Source organism: Zophobas morio, unplaced genomic scaffold (genome assembly GCF_036711695.1).
Source record: "Zophobas morio isolate AGI-343-1 ecotype UQ-CSIRO unplaced genomic scaffold, CSIRO_AGI_Zmor_V1 ptg000005l, whole genome shotgun sequence".
In the NCBI taxonomy this organism is placed as follows: Eukaryota; Metazoa; Arthropoda; class Insecta; order Coleoptera; family Tenebrionidae; genus Zophobas; species Zophobas morio.
This window is the reverse complement of record NW_026972110.1, coordinates 14094076-14106571: the sequence shown is the minus strand read 5'-3', so window position 1 is coordinate 14106571 and position 12496 is coordinate 14094076.

The following is a 12496-nucleotide window of genomic DNA, read 5'->3' as shown; positions in this document are numbered from 1 at the left end:
TTTTATGAATTTGGAAGTAGCAGAGAGTGTCCGGCTAATCCTAAATTACGATTAACAACAAACGATAAATTAAGATATTTTTGAAAATGAAATAATAAACATGAGCTACCATTATGCATACTATGTAGGAATAAAAATTTGTTGGATTTCTGTAAAGAGTTATGAAAGGGACGGAAGCAAGGTGAACGTATGCGACGCATTATAGTTATCAATAAACGTGTTAAGATTTACATCAACATAACACTGACTGTTTTGATAAACTTGGACTTGTCCAATAAAATAAGAGATTTTTATCGCAAATTATATGTTACCTACAGATTCCATCATCTGCCCGTCCAACACATCAAAACAGGACTCCCACATTCCTAATTTACAATATATTACATATACCAAAGATAATTGATGATTATAATTAATAGTACAATGGCTGATCCTTAGTTAACTTTATTTTAATTATTTTACTTTGTCGTTTCACTTTATAGTTCATATCTATGGTTGCTTGAAAGCTCATAACGGATGAAAATATATCTAGTTGTCAATAAGAGGCAACAAATTCCCTAAGACTTCTACTTAGTTTCGTGTTTACGATTTTGAAAATTGCCTCTCATAACAATAATGCAAATTTGTTGCAGTATGTTTCCCTTTCTTTTCTAAAAACGTATCCGATTGTCGAAGAAGAATACATCCCTCAAACACATAAGAAAGCAGCTTTCAAACAGGCTTCTCTGAATGGCCTTAATACGTACGGACATTTATAGCCCACTGCTTGACGCGGCAAATCACGAATTTGCTTTCTTTTGTTGGTCTTTTGTGAAGATAAACCCGTAACTGTTGGCATTTATAACGACTCTAATGGTTATAGTTCCTGTCATGTATATCCCCAAAGCTTTTACGGTTTTTATTACACGCTGTTTGCATCACAATAAATAAATTTTTATTTTCCTGAAACACAGCTCGCACTTTCTGCGCCACCGTCCGGTGATTAACAAAGTAGGCACTCAACAACCAAATTTGTTCCTCGCCCTTTCCCAGCACAGTGGCGAACTCGGAAAAAACGCACAGCTTGTCATCCCTCTCGAGCCGGGAGGTATTTGTTCAAAGCCACCGTCGATAAAACCCATCAATAGCTATTTCTACCACCGAATCTGCAGGGATGCTGGGAATGTTTGCCACCATCGCCTTAATTCGTTTCGTTACGATTGTTGCAGGGGATGACCTAATAATTCCCTTCATTGTATCAAAAGTCAGGTAAGATGTGTGTTTGTTCGAAGGGTTGCTCTGTTATTTCACAATTAAAAAGTTTTCATTGGAGGTTTTTGCCAGGGTTGAGGTGGCTTGCCTGGATGTGAACCATCAATCAAAGCTTTTGGGAACAGTTATGCTTCGTTCATATTTTAAAAATCCACCAACACCACACTAACATACGTGTGGTGACATTATAAAATTTCAATTATTAAAATACACAAAAGACACTTTTCCTATTGTACATATTAAGGTTTATGTAATTTTTATACTGTTGTTTCGAATACTAAGAACGAAGTGTCAGTGCACTACAATAGTTAGAAATATTTATTCAAACTAAATATGTATTACGTTACTAACATGAATCAAGAAGAAAATATAGCTCTCTAAAAAACACAAATGGTTGTTCTAAGTAAAACCCTAGTCCTAACGACATTCATGTGTCTTTGGTGCGTTCAACTGGTAAAAGGTCGAAAAATTGACTCAGATCATTCTAATAAAATTATAAGTGGATTTTATTAACCTTTGAAATAATAGATTGTTAAAATGTCTTAATGGTTGCTTTAAAATATAACAATGGACTTGCCTTGTTTTAACACATAACATCGAAAATTAATTACTGTTAGAAAGTTGTTTATTCTCAAAGGATAAATGAATGTGTAAAAACTTATAATTAACGCTTCTTTATAAATCTTTACTACAAATATATTTCTACTTAGACAAAGCGATTCATTACTCACTGCTGTGTGAGAAATAAGTCTGGATGTAATCAGTCCCAAAATTTGATTGGTGTGTGACGTTAAAGCCCAATATTTTGAGCAAGGATCATTAACATCGGTTTCTTGAAATGTTATTATTCGAGAGAAATTTAATAATAAAATGTCATTTACAATTTTTACAAATGTATTTGCATTTTGTACATATAAAAAAATATTAACCACTATTGGACAAATATTTCGAACAAGTTTTTGTTGATTATTACAAAAAATTAGGGATGTACCGACTAGTGGCCGACCGGTCGGATAAGCCGACTATTCGGCCATTTTTCATTGTCGGCTACAGTCGGCGACTGGTCGGCTAAACAGCCGATCGGTCGGCTTTTTTTTTATTAAAATTAAAATAGTTTAAACCCGGTTTACAGAACCTCGATTGAATATTTAATTGCGATTTAATTTTTAACCCCGCCTTAAAGTACCATGTGACCGGCTCTACGCCAATCAGACGTCGCTAATGGCCTTGTTAAATGCGCAATCAACTTAATCTCAGTTAAAATATTGTATAAACTGGCCCTAAATTGTGTTATTCTTTATTTTTGTACTGAGTTACTAAAAAATTAAATGTTAAAATTATCCAAACAAATTTAATACATTTTTTGGAAAACAAAGAAACTTTAGTTATTCCTTTTATTAAAATAAAACAAATTTTTAATCTAGTCGGAGAAATAGAAAAAAAACACACTGTCTGTCGCATTTATAAACCGGTTTTAGCAAAGCCGAACAGTCGGCCGACTAGTCGGTTTTTACTGGCCGAACAATCGGCTAGTCGGTTAGTCGGCCAGACCTACAGTCGGTACATCTCTACAAAAAATAAAACTAAACAAATGTAGTTCAATCCTTTTTCTTTCAAAATTGATACTTTGTTTGACAGTTAGTTAACCGTAACTATCAAACTAAACAAGGAAATAAATTTCATGGCCTACTAGATGACTTTTTTTTCGATCATATGGTATAATGCTTCAGCAAATCGTCTTTTCCAGAAGCGTTTTCAACATTGACATTTTGAGACTAAAGAGAAATGATAGGACCAATATAGATATAATATTTCATTAACAAACATTTGATTTGATTTTTTCTTATGTAATTTTATATAGCGTAGGTACATAGGTTCCTAGCAGTTTATCATAGTCAAAATGTTCCTTTTATTCCCTTTAGGGGTAAAAATGTTAAGAGTTTTATCGAAATGGGTGGCAATAGTATTTGCATTAATTTTTCTTTTACCTTGTACAAGTAATTCTAAAAATTGGGGGGACATTATCAAATTGTTGGTGGGGATGATAAAACAAATTTTGGTTAGCGTTTTACCATCCATATGATATTCTTAATATATATACAAAATTTGAAGACAACCATTCTGCAGTAGTTTCGGAGATTATTTGTATAATAAAAATCGACACAGACGATAGGCAAACAGACGACGACAAGCAGATAGGAACGGGAGGCCACTTTTTACCTACTCTAGGGGTCAGGAAACGTCGAGAACATATGACAATTACCCGATGGACTCGATTACAATACTTTGTTCGAAGTGAAAATATCACTGCATTAATAAACTACAGATATATACTGATAATACTTTGCATATTTTCGATAGGATTTATTCAGCAAAATTTTGAGATGACGTCATCCATTGTTTTGGAGGGGATAAACGGATAAATTTTGATTAATGATTTACCATGTTTACGATAACCTCAAAATGTTTGCAATACATATTTCACAGCATTCAGTTTTGCAGTTTCAAAGATACTGTTATTATAATTTTTTTTTTTCAAAAGTCTGGATGTCCATGATAAAAATTCAATACGGATTCATTAACAACAATTTTAGTAGGTATGCATGTAATAGTATGTAATTTTATAAAATTTAACATTTGATATTAAAAATTTTAGAGATGACGTCATCTCACTGGTGGTGGGGATGATCAGTTAAATGTAAGCTCGCTGTTTCCCCATATAAATTGTTACTGTAATTATTACAACACTTTTATGGACCAAAGCTTTGTGTAAAAAACTTTACAGTTTTTTACTTAATTTGGAAAAATCATCAGTTTTGTCCTAAAGTTTTTCAAAGTGATTTCGATCGATTTATCAAGAAAATTTTTCTATATAGGAGGCAAACTTGAAAATACTACAGTCAACTTTATGAAGTCTTTAGGTAGATTTTGTATTGTAGATACTCGTCGTATAATTGTTTTCCTATACACCTGTACCATTTGTGCACCAATTTTGACAAATCACTTGAAATGAAATCGTACTTATTTTATAAAAGCGTAACAAGACTAATAATATTCTTGAACTATTGAAAGTAAAGTTTATTGTAAGCGCACCCCTTGTATTTAGTTAAACACACGACTCAAAAATTGGTACGTATCTAACGTTAAAGTAAATGTAAATAAGCGTGCTGGGCGTACGTTCCAAATGAGTTTTTCCTTAACAAAATTTTGTGATGACGTCATGAACATTTTTGCAAAGTTACGTATATCACTTTGGATAGGTCCAGTGTAATACTAATGATAACAGTATTGTATTCCTAAATTATAGACTCATCATATTTTACACATAGTGTATAGGATTTATTCGGCAATATTTTGAAATGACGTCATCAATTTTTTGGGAGGGTATAAGAGAATAAATTTTGCTTAACGATTTACCATGGTTACGATAACTTTAAAATATTTAGAAGATTTCGGAGCAATCTGTTTTGCAGTTTCAAAGTTATATTGCAAAATATAGTTATTTAGTTTTGAATTTTTTCCAAAAATTTTGGATGTCGAGAGTGAAAATTCGACACGAATTGACACACCACAAATGCAGGAGTAACTTATTTTATACAATTTAAAAGCTTTATATTATAAATTTTGGAGATGACGTCATCTCATTGGTGGTAGGGATGATTAGCCAAATTTTAGTTAGCCTTTAACCATCTACATGATATTTCTAGTATGCATAAAAAATGTGACAATAATAATCGGTCCAGTAGTTTCGGAGATTACTGAATACAGGCACCAGACAGAAAATACGCTCGGGAAATAAAAAGTGGGTCTCATGTTTTTAAACAGAATTTTCCTCGCACCACAAGTACAATTAAATCAATTCAGTCAAAAAAATGGACAAAATAAGCCACAGTGTGAACAATATTAATATAAAATGATCTTACAGAATTTTCATTTTTAGTGCGAAAATCTGGATTCCTAGGATAAACAATCAAGGCGGATTCATACACCACAAATAGAGGAGTATGTTATTTTATAAAATTGACAAAGGGAACTATTTATTGACACGTCAAATTAGGTCTTCAAGAAATTACACATAAAATGGTATAAATTTAAAACAGAAACAACTCGGGAAGTAAAAAAATAATTCAAAAACAACCAGGAAAGCTGAAATTTGGTCCGCTGTTCAAATACAACAACTAACTTAAAACCAGCTCAATCCAGAATAATCAATAACGAAACAACAACGAATCTCAGAAACATATTCGGAAGTGGAGAGGAAAGATTTTTCGTTAGTTTGTAAAATTACGAATTAGTCATATTGAAAAAGCGAAACCACAGTGCTGAAACTCAAACAAATAAGAAGTCAAGAAACAAGTTTATTAATTTTTTAAATGACCTTCGTGTACAGTTTGTTTTATTTGTTGAGTTTACAATAATTAATAACTGCTTTCATATATTTACAATGGAATTTTTTAAATGTGGGTTGAGGCTGTATTTACTATCACATAGGTTGTGAGTGTTGTGACATTGTTAAGGAACTCCATTTTTAAGCAAGGTTTGTTTTACATTTACGATATCAAGTAACATGTGTTTTATCAAAATTTTGAGAATTTTTTTATAACTTTAAAATTTTTAAATTTTTTAAGCTATGACAGCAGTAACTGCTTTGTCATCTGACATCTGTCGTCTGTATATTTTAGCGATTTTATTACACAGGTAACTCCCGAAACTACTGAACCTACTATGGAATTTTGTGTATATTATTCATATTACAATTAGTCCTTACCTTTTCCTGAAACATTTAGATTTTTGACAAAAAATTCAAGATTTTACAAAAAATTTAAAAATTTATCTTAGAAAATATCTTGCAAACACAAATTAAAATTGTTCTCTCTTTAACTCCTCCAAAAACGTAATGTCAACATTTCAAAATATTTTTAGGTAAACCTTGTTTAAATTGTAATGCAGTTTTATCACTCCCTTCAAATTTTTAATCATACATGTGCAAATTTTTGGAAAGCAAATTAAAATTGTCCAGCAGAATTTTACAATTTATATTATAAATTAATGCAATAAATTGGTTTACTTTTGTAAAAATGAAAATTTTCTTAGCGAAAAGCTTTATTTTCCAATTTAGCGTACGGTTTGACAACAATGATTTAGAATCTGCTGCTATATACCTATGACATAATAATTCAATTACGAAATTTTTGCAATCGAGAAAAGAGAAGATTTGTTATTGTTATTCCTGCCCCACCTATTACGAAGCAATATAACAGACGGTGAAGATTTACAGCATACTTTCTGTTATGACATCAATAATAGAGGTTAACAATAATTAAATTAAAGTAAGTATAAAGCAAAACAGCTACCGTTTTTCTTCCACCTTTTAAAAATAAAAAAGCATAAAACCACTATTGTCAAAGTGAACAGCACATACGTAATTTTGACAAAACACGTTGCAAATTTGACAAATTTTGGCTTTCGATTTCGTTGTTATTTAAAGAATTTTTTTCCTCATAGGTACTTTTTAATTCTGACAACAGTATTTATTTCGTGACCGGGTCCCAAAGCTGCCAGCAGCCACCGGGACTTATGAGTTCACGGCCATACCAAAACGGCCGGGGCGTAAAAGTAGGATACCCATGCACGGTGGGGGTGCTGAGACATTCTCAGGTGTTGGTATGTGGGGGCCCGTCGCCGCACAGTCTGTCGTGAGACGCAAGGGTCCGTTCTGAGGTGAAACTATTTCATTCATCAAAGTCAGTTATTTTTTGACGTGCTCACGTCGAAACTAACACTTGAATTCGGTAAAGCCAAATCAGAATCAAACGCAGAAGAATTCACGATTAAAGAGGTGGCTTTTGACGAGGACCGAAAGCGAGAATAATTCGGTTACAATACTTTCGTGGTCAAATTCAAGGTCTGCAATAAATCTTCGATATGAAGCTTCTATTGGAGTCACCGTCTGAAATAATGTGCGGTTTTATCCAAATAGGGTCGTAACGAGTGTCTACTAATATCCTTGATGGGAAAGAATGTTTTTTTAGCACCATATATCTTGTCCCATTGTTTGAGAAAAAACAAATGATTTCGCACATTCCTGATTTTGACAATATTTCAATTAAGTTCTGTTAAATGTGAGAATTGTAATTTATGATTTATGGATGCCACATCCGCCTAGTAATCATTTCATGGCAGATATTTAAGGTATTTCTGAAATTGAAAAATTATTGTAATCTATAATGTAGCTCTGGTATTCACGACATCCATGTAGTGCATAAAATACGACGGTAATGCTGTATGGTTTATGGTTAAAACTGTGCTCCTTATATGGCAAATCATGACTATTTGACGCGCTTGTTTTTGTAACTTTGCATACAACGAGTGATACAAAAAACCTTTAGTCACTAGTTGATCGGCTTTTATTTTCAGGAACGTTGGTAGCAAAGAACCACAAATGTGCGCGGATTCATTGTCATCTGTCACATCTGTCGTTTGGATTTCTGTGTTTCGTTCAGGTAATTTGTTAAAAAGTTGAATACCCCAGTAGTTAATGAATTGGTCACTTAATTCGAGTATAGGAAAGTTCCAAACGAATTTTAGAAATATAATTTTTTGTTTTGAGATGTAGCGATTCGTGTTGTAATTTGCATTCCCACGAGGCCTCCAATTACCCAGCAAACTGTTAATCACATTATATAGAAAATTGGTTTTCTGAACACAGTTTTCATTTTATAAAGTCGCGTTGTTACCCAGACAGACGAATTAATGACCAAGTCCTAGCAAATAATTAAAATTCATTCACACTTGGCATGGAAATGTTGTTTGTGTCTGTGCTTGTGCGGCTTTGTTGAGCTTACCATTTCTCCATTAGTCTTGAATAGTGTGCCCAATTTTAAAAGCGGCAGCTTACAAAGGCTAAATGTATGTGCATATATAATTCGAATAAAATATAAAATATTGTAGTGAAGCACAACCTGTTTAGTTCTTTAGTTGAAATGACGTCTCGATAATTTACTCCATTTTTTATTTATGTAAAATAAAACACAAAACGACATCTTCGTGATGTCCAGATAAGATACTCTCGGCTTCTTTTCATGTGCACTCTTACATAATAACTCGTTTTTTGTGTTAATTGTGCATTGAGTGAGTAACGTGGTAGTCATAACCGTCATTCACGCGAAGGCTGCCGTCATGAATGTCGAGCTTTTTGCTTTAACGAGCAGTTAAATGAAAACCATAATTTAAAACATTCGGCATTTTTGTGGTTAATACGTGTTGCAGAACAAAACTCTGCCTGTATAAAAAAATGCCAAGGAAAATCAATAAAAAGTGTATTCATTAAAATCGTGTAGGTAAATCACTTTGGGTTTCGCCGGCAATGAAGGCAACTCTCGGTTTTTTAACTGAAAGTACATAGCTTCATTTTTTTTATTTTTGAGAAGGTTATCACTTATCAGTTTCTGAATGGAATGATAAAACTTTAAAACAAACACGATTTGACAATTCCTTTTTCAATAAATAATAATTTCATTACAAAAAAACCTTGTTAATTTAGTACAAAATTTTAAATTATTCTATGTAAGTCACCTACGAGTGACGGATAAAAAACGTTACAAATATAACTTTTACTTTTTCACAAACCGTTGCTTTGCCCAGATCTATATACCTACTTGCAGCAACAGGTTCAAGTCCTGGTTATACGGTTCTCAAAATATATGCTTTGTTCGTTGCGAATGCGGATCTTCAAAAAAATGCATTGGTAGACGCTGAATAAAAAATGTTTCCCATAAGCTATATTTATTTATTTATCAATATGTATTTATTTAGCATTCTTTCGCTCTTGGCAAATAACAGTTTATAAACAAAATAAATGAGTCTAAAAAGTTGAACCAACTTGCGAAACAGCTTGAAGTCAAATCAGAATTACAGATGCAAATATATAAAATAAATAATTACCAATCGGCTAATTCAAAGTCACCGAAAATGTTAGTTATCTAACGGACCATAAATTAATCTGTCATAGCTGTAATTTTTTTTAAGTTTTATGACAAGCGACGACTAAATTTTGTTATATTTACCTGCAGGAAATTTTTAATTAGACACAGTTTTTTCGTAGTACTTGTATTATGATAATTGATAACCATATTTCATAGTTTACATGATACTACAAAATTTATAGCGATCAGGGAACATACCCAGTTAAGATAAAACTAGGTCATCCGTTGGTCCTTTTTTTAACATAAATTACCTATGTGTACGTAAAAATAATTACCAATACACAACTAGGTTCTTGATCTGATACAAGGATCTAGAATAGAATCTTCGTTATATTTTCAAGTTATTTAAAAATTTTTATTGATCAAAAGTCTTTTAATGAAAGTTGTAAAACTGCATAAATTCTTTAATATTGATTTAAACCAGTAGTACGTTTTTTATAAACTGTTATCACATTTTGTATTTAATTTGCTGACTACATTTCCTTGTTCGGATTTTACAAGAAATAAAAATTAAATTTTTGTATAATACATTTTTGTAAACGGTGATTTGGTATAGAATCGGTCTGGCGGCTATTGTATATTATAAAATTAATTTATATTATAAACCTTTATTGAATTGTACTACCTTTTGTCAAATTTGGCAAAAAACCCAAAATTTCGATCTAAATATCGTAATTAAAAAAAAGATGCGTCTGGTATCTGTCGTGAATCCTTGGGTATTTAGTAACATTCGCATAAAATGATAGGCGGCACACATCCATGACTTACTTCGACCCTATCCTCATTGATAGAAACCCTGTATCACACTCGATTTTTTGTGTTTTTACGTATGAATCTGACACCAGTGTATACATCAAAAGTGACAAACGAACGACAAACCAATGGAAAATAACACTGACGTATTATTTTCCACAGGACTTTAAAAAACATATTAAAATTTCTGTGGCTTCCGTAGGAAATAAGACTTTGGAATGAAATTATGATAATCTGTTGGTAACTACTGTAAATACTGCTTTCATTATTTACTATAACAAAGGCGCAACATAAAAAACTGAATGTTTGTGGTGTTCAGCCTCAACATTCTAATTAAACGCGTGTAATAAAAAATTTCCGCACATAATTTATACACATAAGTTTTACTACACTACGTCCGCGCAATAATTCACATTCGTTTAACTAATGTCTTTCAAACTGGAAACTAATAAAAGAAAAAAATCTTTCTGTTTTATGTCTTGGGGTTCATCCTTTGTCCGAAGGGAGACAAATCTTATGCTCATCGTATTTATATTACAGCCGACAATCCAATAAAACAACTGGTTAGTCAGTATGTGCAAAAAGTCGACACGGCCATCCCTTACAATCAATGACAATGAGCTTGTTTGAGCACAATAAGAAAACAACGGTGCTCACTGCAATAAAACTAAAATACAGTAATAAAAATGACTGTTTACAAAAAATCAAACCCTAAAAATTCATTGCAACAAGGGGCCACGCTGTCTAATGTATAAACCGCGTGGTCCTCTTTCACACGAACCCATCGAATCAGACGAGAAGGGATCTTTCGGATGAGATTGGTAAGGTCCAGAGTCGCTCCGAACGTACCACGATCAATCATAACTAATGTGACGCGACAGTAAGCATGGTACTTTGTCTATTGTAATCTGCCCATTGTTGTTTGACTAACCGGTGCGCTTTCGAGCATTTTTTCGGATTTTATGAATTACGTTTATGTAGTGGTGTAGGTCATTATTTATTTTTCGTCCTGCGGCGTTTGCTAATTGCACATTGTGCTGAGGGGGCTTGCGTGAATTTATGGCACGGTGGGTTAAGGGACTTTTGCTTAATTATTTATTTGGCAGTTTCTTGTTGAGGCTTCGTGAAACTAAACGTTACGGACGATTTAACGAAGGTAAAGAGGTGTTATTTATGGTAAGGACGTTAACTGAATTAAATGGAAAACAACTGAACAACACATGATAACATCACGGGCAAGATGGTTCACATAATTTTTTAAATACATGAGTATTCAATTATCACCAAGCATGGAAAAAGATACTGATGTACTGCAGATTATACTAAAATATTATTGTGTCTATTATACGCAATCGAAATTTATTATGGCATTAAACGGTATTTAAGTACATTTAAAAAAAAGTGTTGTGGAATGATTCTCAAACAAAAACAAACATGTGTGGATAAGGAAATGTGTTACCTTCTGGTTTTATTTGTAGAAATATGAGATATTGTATGTACCACTACATGATGTTAGCCGAAAAATGTATGAGTTTCCTTCTCATTTCTTAAATCAAAATCAAGAAAAGGGTTTATGTAGAATTTCTAGATTTTTTGGTCAATGAACCTCACTTGATTGTGATGCCAGATTTTATGGTAGTGAGAACTGAAGCCATGGTACTGCTCACTACTCAGACGTTATGTATATAATAGTTCAAATACCTATGATACTTTTATGACTTTTACTATGTCACTGCAGGAGTACATAATTAAGTATAAAATTCCACATCTAACCCCTTGTTGGAAATTAGCAACCCCAGTCAAAACTCGGTTTGCGATTACACAATTAGGCGATCGTCAATCTTAGTCAAAAGATAAAGATATTCATTTATCCAATATAATAGGTGTGTAATACCTACGCAGTAAAACTTTATTGTATTAATAAAGATTGAGCAGCTGGAATTTTACTACCATCCATAAAAAAGGTGACCACAGAAATTGTACCGAGGTATCACAATTTTGAGGGCAGTAATGCAAAATCTATAAGAGAATATTACAGAAAATGCTGAAAAGAGTACCGGAAACACAACTGTAGGAAACACAAGGCGTATTTAGAAAATAACGAGGGATCCAAGAGCATATTTTCACTATAAAAAAATTGATAGAAAGTTGTTGCAATAGAACCTTCCTAGTCTCTGAAATACAATGAAACATATCCAGCATTTTCAAAAAATTATAAAATTTGATTTTGCGAACCTTAATAAATAATTGTAAATCGTAATGTTAAAGTAAATGTAAAGAAGCGTGTTACGCGTATGTTTCAAATGAGTTTTTGCTTTACAAAATTTTGTGATGACGTCATCAACATTTTTTCAAGGACACGTATATCAACTTGGATTGATGCAATGTAAAATTTATAATAACCGTATTGCATTCTCAAATTTTCGGCAAAATGGAGTGAGCCGTTCTTTATTTGATCAATAAAATAAACTGATTCATTTATTAAATTTTTTGAGCCGCATGCATAA